Raw genomic sequence first — 12443 nt, 5'->3', positions numbered from 1 at the left:
AAAAAGTTCACAAAAAAAACAGTGATAAGTGGCTGAATGTTGAGCACATGAAAGGATATTTATTAAATGGAGAGTTGGGATCAAGGATTGAGCAGTCATATTGTTCAGCATATGGTTATAAAAGCTCAGCTACAAAGCCACAAGTTTATAGAACAAACATAATAAATCACTGGTGGCTCCCAAGAATTGTACAGTGAGTAGCAATCAAAATTAATATGACAATTTTCAAGAAATGTCCCTATATCAGAAATAAAGAATTGGATCTATCTACTTGCATGATTTCATTCCTGACTTCTGGCTACCAAAGAATGATATTAAAACTGTATTTATTCCTCAGCTATCAAAAGACAGGGCATTGTTCAAGATCACAAGGAATTGGAAAGATTACCTGCTATCTGCTGATCACTTGAGTCATAATTATTTTAGGATTGGACCACGTTATCCATTCAGGCTTCAGGTTAGGCAGAATTCATTCTTGCAAGATATTTGATCAAGGCAGTGAGATGGTCCTCAGACAGTCACTGGCATATCTGGGGCCCTTCATTTTCTCATATTTAGAAGGCATTTTACAGATACCCCTCAACTTATAACCATTTATTTAGTGACCGTTTGAAGTTACAACAGCACTGAAAAAAGTGACTTATGACTGTTTTTCACACTTACGACCATTGCAGTATCCCCATGGTCACATGATCAAAACTCAGATGCTTGGTAATTGGATCATATTTATGATAATTGTAGTCTCCCAGGATCACGTGATCAACTTTGAGACCTCCTGACAAGCAAAGTTATTTAGGAAGCCAGATTCACTTAACAACAATATTACTAACTGAATAATTGCATTATGCACTTAATACCTGTGGCAAAAAAAGGTCATAAAATGGGCCCAAATTCACTTGACAACTGTTTTGCTTAGCAACAGAAAATTTGGGTTCAGTTGTCTGTATATGAAACTAAAAGGTGATTAGTTTACCATTGTTTTCTTTAAAGCTGCCTTTAATTCTTTGCTCATCTAGATAATCTTTTTTTTAAAAAATGGCACATTAGGGAGAATACTAAGGTGGGGCTTAAACAAAGACCAAATATAAGGTATGCACATTTAAACATAGCTGATGTTCTCAAGTTACATCAATAAAAAGAAAACATGTTCTTACATTTACTTGTGAATTAGTGCAAAGACACTGGTATGCTCAAAACAAACAAGACAAATTTAAGTTCAATAGTTGAACATGTCTAGCTGTTTGCCATCAGATTATGTTCTTCACCATTCACCATTAATATTTTTTCTCCTTTTCATCAAATATAAAACAACAATGATGTTGCAGTACAAAAGGTGAAGGAACTGGAGAAAATCATGAAATATAAAGACCTGCAAACAGAAGTAGAATGACTATGGCAAAAGAAAGCAAATATAGTACTATTACAGTAATAATAAGCACTTTCAATGCAATCTCCCTGAAAACTGGAGCACTTGAACATCATCGGCATTGACAAAATTACTATCAGTCAATTGCAAAAGGCAACATTGGAACAGCGTATATCCTGTGACAGTACCTTTAACATCATCAAACAACATTTGCCTATCTCAGCTCCTTGGAAAGGACTCAATAGGTGGATAAAAATGCCAAATCTAGTCTAAACATCTGGCTGCAACCAACTATAATGTATTAAACTCACAGAACACCCAATTCTCAACAAATCTGGGCAACTCACAACAATCAAAGAAATTAAAATGGAGTAATAAAACATGAAAGAAAATTATTTAAAAAATGGCAAGCATGATTAACAAGGTGTCTCACTCTCTTTCACCAAAACTTTTTTAAACAGGAGGACTTCTGAGGTCCTAATGGATGTAATGGAATGTAGGAATAACCTTGAGGAATAAAGGGAAGAACCATAACCAAGACAACAGTCAGAGAAAAGAAACCTGAGTCCAGGGCAAAAATGTAATTTCAGTAAGTACCAGATATGACCTTCCATAATTCTCATGAAAACAAAGGGGAGCGGAACCACGTTTAGACTTGCAAGATTCCCTACAATAAAGTAGTATTATAATTAATCTGCTGTCCCAGTTCAGTCAACAATACATGACATTGTTTAATCAAAGGAACCCAAATCACATCAACTCTACGGGATCAAACTTGCTGTGCAAATATTGTGACATCAGGCAGTATCTACTTTTTATCTACTTTTATACATTGTGGTTATGTTCAAGCAAAATGGAATCTGATTTGTCTTGGGCTCCATTGTTGTATTAATAAATGTGTGAACTCATGTTCAGTCTAAAAGATCCTTCATTGGTGAAACTGGGCAGACTGCTATGATTGTGCAGCTTGATGTATTTAGCATGGAATAGGAAACATGACCCATCTGATAAATATAGCTATTTCTCTTTAGTTTTCTTTTCCTCTCCCCACCCCCTGCCTTTTAAAGAGAGAACACAGACACCTTCTGTATATTTGGAAATTTGAAAAGCAATTACCAGCCAAGTAATTGAGTGGGCCCTGTGTTTAATTATAGTACATACTTGAGGAGCCTAATAGAATAATTGAGATGTTTCATTTTTCTATGATGAAAGAAACCAATTTTTATCTCACTCGAGTTGAAAAGTTTCAAAACAAAGAGACATTGAGGAAGGCTATCAATCACTAGTCTTTTGGCCAAGGATCTTGTACAATATTACTTTTGTGCCCTTATTTATAAGAGAGCATCTTTCCAGAGAATTGTGACCCACAGCTGCATTTCCAGTAGGTCATCAATGGAAGGTATTAGAAGTGCTAGGTGGAGAGCAAGCTTTATAGTTATGCATGTTTTAAAATAATGCTGGAAGTAGAGTGCAAAGTAATTTCTTCCAATATTTGAGGGGCTGCCACAGAGAGGAAGGGGTCAAGCTATTTTCTAAAGCACCTGTAGATTTAACCTGGAAATAAGGAGAAACTTTCTGACAGTGAAAACAATCAACCAATGCTTGCCTTCGGAAGTTGTGTGAGCGCCATCACTTGAGATTTTCAAGAAGAGATTGGACTGCCATTTGTCAGAAATGGTGTAGGGTCTCCTGCTTGGATGGGGGGTTGGACTAGATGACCTATAAGGTCCCTTCCAACTCTGATTATCTGCACCTGTATCTGTAATTGCAGACAATTTCTGTTAAACCGCTGCATAAGATATTAATTTTTTATTTATTTACCATATCATAATGTTACATTAGCCAGGAAACTACAATATTAATGCAGAGTAGTAGTTTGTGTGCCTGTTTGTTAGTTCTGTTTGGTTCACACTTACGCACTTCCCAAGGTGCATTACAGGAGAGGGAGCTAGCTCTGCATCAGAAAGAAAGATGAATGGAAAGATGAACTGCAGCATCTGGTCTTCTCCCTCCACTGAATCTGCCTCACAAATAGGTGTCACAACTGGCAGGATTCTGACCATCCACACAAAATACCATCTCATCTCCCCACCAAAATGGTACCTGTTTATCTACTTGCATAGAATGTGCTTTCAAACTGCTAGGTGGACAGAAGCTGAGGCAAATGATAGGAGCTCACTCTACCATGCAGGACTTGAACCGCTGGAGCAAAGACCATCTCCTACATCATTAAGCCATTGAGCCAAAATGTCTTTTAGTGTATTAATTAGTACCTTAATCAGAAATCTTAATTTGAGACATTTATCAAAAATATATTGTTTCTTTGTTTAGAGTCTGAATTAATAAATGAAGCCATTCTGAAATTCCCAAGTTTAACTAGTGCTCTAGTTGAGGACTTAACTATGACAACACTGTGCATTTAGACTACTGTTGTACACTCTACTTGGGACTGGTCTTAAATTCAGAAACTTCAATTTGTTAAAAATGCACTGGGCTACCTCTGTTCAGACTCCCAGCACTGGGAGCATATTACATCAGTTTTGTAGTTCCTGCTGTAATGAACTGTGAGAGTAACCTTGAGAGACAGGAGGAATTGCTGAAGCCTAGACAACAGTCAGATAAATGAAACCTGGATCCAAAGCAACAGTGGGGTAAGGAAAAGCATCGCTGAAGGGACCCTCCCTTTCCTTGGAAAACAAATGTAGGGGAGAACAGAAGTGCTTTCAAACTTACAAGGTTCTGTTATTGTAACTTTACAATTAAGGATAGTGTTAGTACTTACAGTGTTGGATTCCTGTTTGGATCATCTGGAAGGGCTGACACCTTAATTGGTTACTGGTTGGTTTCTGGGTTGAATTTAAGTACTGCTATTGACCTGTAAAACCCCTATAAAAGCCTACCAATGGTACCTCTAAGGTGGACCTTGGTACCTTTAAGGTGAATCTTCATGATCACCTACTCCTATCAATAGACTCAACAATTAGTGCTACCAGAGAGAAACTACTGCAAATCCCACACTTTCAGAAGGTTCAAGAGTTGAGGTAAAGCAATATTGTAGGACAGCCTATCTGTGGAGACAGGATTGGCTCCTTCTTTGCTGATCTTTCAGAAACTCTTGAAGCACCTGCTGTGAACATTGCCATGTTTACATTAACTACATTTATGTAGATTATGTTGCATAGGTTTTAATTTGGTGACATAAAACATTAAGTATATAAAACAAAACCTCCCTATTCAGTCTAAGCCTGCTTAGTCACCGTTCAGTTTTCTGACCTAATCTTTGTGCTAAAATGCTTGCATAAAATATTCTGACTAATCTACATTTGCATGGCATTACAGGCAGTCTTCTCAATAACCTTTTTCCATTATTTGTTATTATCTTAGGAAAGTCAATGCTAGGAGTTTGCACACAAAAGAAAATTGGATTTTAGTTTAGCATTAGCAGCACAGTCAATTGTCTCTTTCATTTCATGCTACTTTCTTTGCTCACACAAGCTCCACAACACAATCTTGTTTTGTACATTTGAAACATTGTTTTTAAAATTGATTGGGGAAAAAATCAATCTGCTTTACATCAATAGATCTCAGGATAGAATACAGTCAGTGAAACATGCCCACTTTAAGCAGGTATATATAAAATACATTAGTAATCAATACCCTGCCTGTCCCAATTGATTTTCATAGGAGATGGTTGTGTAGGTAACAACATAATTGATGAGGGTTTTTTCCACCTCTTATTTTAGAAGTCAATTTGGTTTCATTCCATGTACCACCTATCTAAGGTCATGAAACTGTTATGAGGTTGGTAGGACCACACCACAAGCATTGTATTTAGATCTAGTCCATAGTTATATTCAGATGATCTAAAACAGAAATTCAAAACAAGTCAGGAAGATTGAGCAGAAAAGTAGAGATTAAATTTTGTAAGGAGATACAAAGGGACTTGACTACATTTAATAGAAGGAGATGTAATAGTACTGTACAAGTACTTGAGAAGATAGATAGCAGATTGAAGGTCAACATCAATTCTCCCATCACTGAGAATGCAGGTTGCAGAATAAATGGATTTAAATTTTGAGAAAGCAGATTCTGATTAAACATCAAGGAAAATATGTCCTAACAATATGAGCAATTAAGCCCTGGAACCAATTACTAAGAGGGGCGATGAGCTCCCTTTGGCTGGATGTGTTCCAGTGGAGGCTAGACAACCATCTGTTGAGGATGCTGTAATTTGGATTCCTGCACTTGATTGTCTAAACATTCCCTCCCAGGCCTTTGATTCTATGAGTCAGGCTCACCAACATTTAAGCATGTATTTTTAAAATCAGAAGTGGGAAACCTATGTCTCTTCCTACCTGAGTGAACTACAATTTTTATTGAACTTGTGCTGACCCAGGGTGGGATACAAAGAAAACAGGTGAAGCCCCTTTTATTCCTTCACTTTGCTTCCAAGCTCAGAATATCTTTGATGGAAGACAAAAAAACTCCCACACTGTTACATGAAGAAGGAAAAAAGCAACACAAACCAGGCAAGATAAGGGCTGGAGGATGTCCACAGATAACACATACTGGGAAGGACCTCCAAACTCAGAGAGGAACTATAAACTAGAGATATTTACATGCTTTGTTTCCAGTGTTCACCCATACGCAGGTCCATACTCATATTCAGTTATCAAGCTGCAGCCCATGAAGAAGATCAAGGCCCTCTCCTCCTGAGTAGACCACATCTCTCCCTTATCCTCTCCTCCCTGTGTGCCTTAGGATGGATAGGGGATGGGCCTGAGTCCTCCTCTAACTGTTCAGCTGTCCTCTGCCCTTCCCCAGCCTCCTCCACAACCTTTGGAGCCACACTTCCACTCTCTATCAGCTGTTCCTCCTCTTCCCCAGAGTCAGTCTCTGACAGGGGCATGACAGAACTACTGCTTTCAGTGGAACCTAAGCCAACATGGCCAGGAACTACAATTCAGCATATTTGGAGGAACTGTTTCCCCATCTATGCTTTAAATATGACAGTACTCACTAGTCTCTTGCATTATATTAAAAGATTTAAATAAGTATCAGTATCAACTTGCCATGAATGCATTTGTAAAGCAGTAAAAAGAATAAAAGGTGTAACATCCTCAAGTCATGCTTGCGAGCTTCTGGAGCTTGTGATTGACCATTATAGAATAGAGAAAAAAGATGAGATTAATATTTGGTCTGCTTGAAAGCATGTTCCTTTTATGTGCTTAACTTCTGGATGTTGGAGCTCATCTAAAGGAGTGAATGAATGAAGTTAAAATGGGGCCAGATAGTTGAGCATGACAAAACTGCTACAAAGTTTTAGAATGGTAAGTTATTAAATTTAACACATTATGGATAAGCTACCCCTTCTAGAAGGCTAAAACTTCTCACTGCCTGGAAGGATAAATTCTAGGAAAAGATTTCGTCATTGTCTTCATCCATAAATTTACAAAGTCAATTCTTAATTTTAAAAACGCTTTGAAAATACTTTGTAAGAGTGGGAAACTGCTTTGAATAGTTAAACTAATATAAGGAGACAGCTGTCCATGTTTAGCCAGATAAACTAGTAACAAAACCAGTTTGAGTTGTTCTGAGTGTTTCTTCATCTATCATTATTGACAGGAATGTCCAGAGTTTCTGAAAGAACTTTTTCATATCATCTGTTGTCTTCTTTCTCTCTTTCTTTCAAAGTTTGAGAACAATGCATGCTCTCTACTATCAAGCTAGCAGAGCTAGAATACAAAAAATAAGATAAAAGCAGTGGTTCAGTGATAGAAAATGTAATAGATTCTCTGGGATAAATGTTGGCATGGCCTACAGTGTTTATTAACCTGCACATTAGGTTAAAGTAATGTGCAATATGTGCAGATTTAGATGAATGTATGCCCATCCTACCTTGAATGAATAACTGCTGATGCTGAACTCCCTAAGCCTTTTGAAAGCAGAAAGCAATTTTGGCTTTTTGTGACTGTAAAATAAAAAAGCTTTTTCTTTTAGATAATTTGTATTCCTCACCTTTACATCTTTTAATAATCTTTTTTGGGTCCACCAGAGAAATCTCAAAGTAGCATTATAGCAAATAGTTTTTGAAAAAGTGAACTTTTCATTTCTACAAATGATGAATGTCAGTAGGAACAAAATATCACAATCCTTTGTTCAACCCACCATCTAAAAAATACCACCACAAGACAAATTTGATAACTTCTGCACTCTGTTTCTTTTGTTTAGTCATTCCATGATAAAAGGGCAAGACAAGGACAAGAAATGACAGGTCTAGCATTCATTAAGCATGAATAATATTTAAATCCAAAAGTTAGTCACCAAATGGTAGATCTGGTATGTTTCCCAAATGCAACCTCAGCAGTTTTTTACAGAGTTTGTCTTAAAATAGATTTTTCTTACAGATGTCCAAAATTTAGTTATTAATGTGTGACAAGTGGTTTACAACAGGGGTGTCAAACTTGCATTGTCATGTGTCATCACATGACATATTGCGACTTTTCCCCCCTTTGCTAAACTGGGCAGGGACATGGCCAGTGCATGACTCATCTGGCCCATGGGCTGTGAGTTTGACAGCCCTGGTTTACAAGATCTGACTCAAGCTTTTCCATCAAAAATTCAGACTTGACCTGGTATGATAAAATGAAGCATATTTCAGATAATTTGCTGGAGCTTTTGTCTGTTAGTGTTATCTTGTGGAGGTGTGGGTTTGCGTTATGAGTCTCTAAGCCATAGAATAGACTCACGTTCATACAAAGAGGATTTTTCCAATTTGCATAGAACAGAACAATCTATTTCTATTTCCTCTCTAATATCAAATGAGATTCTTAGACAAGCCAACCTTCTATTCTTTTAGGACCATGTTTAGAATAATGAGACTTGTTTCAAACATTAGATGATTCAACCATCAGTTGACATTTTGCCATGTGGAGCTAATTTTGCATGCACATGATCATAGGCCATTCATCTAAATATGTTCTCCTGTGAGGATTGCTATTATTTCTGGAAGGAAAGTACATTCCTTATCTTTAAGGTTAGATTGCACCATTTCATACATCTTGTTATATCTGGTTCAGACGTGCACATTGTTCACTGTGCTGAATGGTGCAGGATATTAGAAATGACAAGATATTTTATACTGTGCTTTGGCCTCCTATCACTTTTGTACAAAAAATGGTTAAATGAAAAATACAGAGGATTCTTTCTTATGGGAAGGTTGTAAGCATTTGGTTTTGTGGTATTCTCCCAGAATATCCCAAAATGACTGAAAGTATTTATCATGAGCATGTTTATTCAGAGCAGCAACCACCATATTGCCTTTCAGTCTAAAATTTGCACTGAGCTGAGCTATTCCCCAGGGAGAAGAGATATGCATGTTGCTTTTGCATGCAACTGAAAGAATTGGAAACACTCTAGGAGCCATGAAAGTTGAGGCAAAGTAAGCACCACGTGTAAATTTTAATTTGGAGGAGAGTATTAGTGATTCAGAGAGACACAATGGCTCAGCAATTGTTCAAGTTCAAGACAGGAACGCCGCACTAGTGGATAAGCTCCCCTTACTTGTGCCAGCTCCTTCCCACCTAGCAGATCAAAAACATGCAAATGTGGGTAGATAAATAGATAAACACTTTGGTGGGGAGGTAACAGTATTCTGTGTGCATTGGGATATACTCATGCTAGCCACATCACCTCAGAAATACTTTTGGGCAATGCTGGATCTCTTGGTAAGAAACAGAGATGAGCACTACCCTTAGAATCAAATAAGACTTGAGAAGGGAAACCCTTACTTTACCTTTATTAGTAATTCAACCCCCGCACCCCACCCCAAAATTATTTAGGCCAGACCAATGAGATGAAAAGAATTATGAAAAGAAGAATGGCTAATTTGGTAGAAATAATTTTATTTTGATACAAACCATTCAGTGATTGTTTTACCATCAGTTCAGCGGGTGTGGCTTGGTGGGCATGGCTTGATGGGCCTGCTTTGCCTAACCCCAGCATGCAGCTTTCCCCATACCAGCTGAGACCAGCAGCACCAATCAGCTGAGAGGATAAAGAAGAGAAAAGCACATGGATTGGGTTTGAAGCATGATCCTGCACTTTTCTGTTCTTTTTCCTCTCAGCTGATTGTTGGAGGATTATTTCCCCTCTTCTCAGCTGATCTTCGGCTTTTTTTTTTTTTACTACCGGTTCATTTGAAGTACACAAATCCAGTTCAAATTCAGTTTTCTCATTTATAAAACCAAAATTCTTCTTATCCAATTTAAATCTTCCTAATAACTGCACATAAAGAAACCATTGACATAGGAAATCCTCCCTTTTCAATATCTCCCTTGTTTTTAAGTCTTAAAGTCTCCCTTTATGAAAATCAATAAATCAAGTTTGTGTGGCTATTATTTCTCTTGAAAAGCTTCTTGGGATCTTTCAAAGGATAAGGCAATACTTTATGAGGATTTCTTCATATTCCCGGTTCATTGTTTAAGGCACTTGAAACGATTTAATACTGAAAATATATAATAATTGGTCAAGTTCCAATTTAAACAATCTAAAGGCATGATATTCTTCCAGAATCTAATTTTGCTGTGTATATCAAAAACTTCCTTGCTAAAACTCTAAATATTTACAATAAAAAAAAATGTATCGCAAAATTATATAATAAATCCTTGGTGCCCCAAATCCCTCATTCAGCTGTAAAATTAGAAGTTCTTAATTAGATTTTCTATCCATCTGCTAATTATCAGATTTTCTACTTATTTGAATCCGATCAATCCAGTCTATAATCAAAAGATATTTTTCATCAGGGAGAATATAAATGTCTCTTGAGAAAACAACTTCAGGCAGTACTATTGTCAATTTATGAAATATCCTCCTCCATTTTATTATATCTCTCAATACCTCTGTGATCATACTGAGAGCAACTGTGCTCTCTTTGCTGATGATGTAAAGCTATTCAACACCACAAACAATACTACTACCCTCCAAAAAGACCTTGACTATGTATCAGAATGGTCAATCAAATGGCAACTTCAAATCTCAACAAATAAATGCTCTGTCTTACATATTGGCAGAAAAAATCAGAAAATAAAATAAAAGATAAATAGGCAAGACCTTGTTGAGAATCCAAACTTTGTCAAGGACCTTGGAGTACTCATCTCAAATGATTTAAGTGCTAGAGCCCACTATAACTACATAGCCAAAAAGGCATTAAGAGTTGTTAATCTAATCCTACGTAGCTTCTTCTCTGGTAATATCACACTACTAACTAGAACATACAAAACATTTGCTAGACCTATACTTGAATACAGCTCATCAATCTGGAATCCATATCATGTATCTGTTATTAACACAATAAATAGAAATATTTCACAAGAAGAGTTCTCCATTCCTCTACTCATTGCAGAATACCTTATGCCATGGGTCCCCAACCACTGGTACCCGGACCGGTACCGGTCCGTGGATCATTTTTTACCGGGCCGCAAAGCTTGGGCACCATGAGGGGGAGAGAGGGAGAAAAGAGCGCTATGGTATGCCCCAGCACTAGTCTCCCTTTTCCTCTCCTTCTCCTTCTCCCCCATCAACCACGCACACGCACACGCGCAGATAAAGCTGTTGCTGTTGCTGCTGCACCACAACCCGGAGGAACAGATGGAGCACAGGCGCTGAAGGAACACCACGGTGTCCGTCGCCAGAGCACAAAGAAGCAGCAGCAGCTGCGGCGGCGGTGCCTCCAACTTTCCCGGGGAAAGTAATTCCCTGACCAGTCCCACTTCCTGGCCCACGCTTGCACCCCTCGCCCCCCCACCGCCCACTTCCTCGCAGGTGGAGGCGGGAAGCTGTGAGGAATTCGGGCATGCTTTCTAGCCGGCTGTGCCAAGTCTTTTTTTTTTTTTTTTTGCCCGAGGCTGGAAAGAAGAAGGGCGACAGGTCACTGAGGAAGGTGAGAGAGACTGAGAAGGGAGAGAGAAGCCTGGCTAAAGCAGCTCTGCGCTGCTTTAGGGACTAGTAGTAGAAGCTACCGGTCCGTGGAAGAATAAATAATCATAAAACTGGTCCCTGGTTCAAAAAAGGTTGGGGGCCACTGCCTTATGCCACCAGACTTTAAACTTTAGACCTAGAAAACCTAGAACTACGCTGCCTCCAGTCCGATCTAAATATAGTATATAAAATCATGCATTGCAATGTCCTATCTGCAAATGAATACTTCAGCTTTAATCATAACAATACAAGACCACACAATAGATGCAAACTCAAGGTTAACTGCACCAAACTTGACTGCAGAAGATACGACTTCGGTAACGTGGTCAATGTCTGGAATACTCTACCTGACTCTGTGGTTTCTTCCCCCAAACCCCAAAACTTTAACCTTAGACTGTCTACTATTGACCTCAACCCCTTCCTAAGAGGCCTATAGGGGGCGTGCATAAGCGCACCAATCGTGCTTACCGTCCCTGTCCTATTGCTTTTTATTTTTATTTTGTAAGTATCTATCTCATGTATTCAACACTATATTTATTCTTATACCTGTATCTTGTAAGTGATTGACAAATTAAATAAATACTAAAATACTAAATATTCTGAAAAGCAGATATTGTTTGACAAAACATCTAACAGTATCAGTTATATTCTTTTCTAGAATGGAAATAGGTTTAGATTTCAAGTCTTAGTTAAAGGACAAAGTTCAAAAAGGAGTTGGGAGGAAATTACAGTATTACTGTCATTATATAGAATGACTCACCTATAGAAGTATAGATGGCTTTAACTCTCCTTGTTTTTCAGAAGCAAAGTCCTATTCCAATGGACTTTTGCCCATTTATCCCTAAATAAAATATAAAAAGTCAAAATGACAAATGCTAAAAATAGGCAAAGAAAAAACCCAGAATTGTGACTGCCATTTTTTTTTAAAAAAGTCATGTGTAACACAAATAAATAAATCACAAAAATAAATAATTAAATAATTTAAACTAATATTAAGATGGGATTAAACTAATTATTTAAGGATTAGGCCGCAGAAGCTCATTTTCTTTCCTTGGTAAGCTGCAACCCCTTAAAAAAGAAAAGGGATAAAGATGGGTCA

At 37.7% G+C, this 12443-nt stretch overlaps 1 protein-coding gene across 3 annotated transcripts in view; it reads left to right on the top strand.

Annotated features, from left to right (window-relative positions):
• Window positions 1-12443, top strand: part of TP53I11 (tumor protein p53 inducible protein 11) — an 86435-nt gene that overhangs the window by 33748 nt on the left and 40244 nt on the right. The window contains exon 1 of one of the 3 annotated variants that reach the window (XM_087921404.1): window positions 1828-1955. The exons of the other annotated variants lie outside the window; for them this stretch is intronic. The gene's annotated coding sequence lies outside the window, so the exon portion shown is untranslated. Of the gene's footprint in view, window positions 1-1827; window positions 1956-12443 lie in introns of those variants that run through there. 3 annotated transcript variants of the gene reach the window in all.

The sequence above is a fragment of the Pseudonaja textilis genome, chromosome 1, assembly GCF_049901715.1.
Source record: "Pseudonaja textilis isolate UNSWEBS1 chromosome 1, rPseTex1.2, whole genome shotgun sequence".
NCBI lineage: Eukaryota > Metazoa > Chordata > Lepidosauria > Squamata > Elapidae > Pseudonaja > Pseudonaja textilis.
The sequence above is the reverse complement of the archived record's forward strand: the minus strand, read 5'-3'. Positions and strand labels throughout refer to the sequence as shown.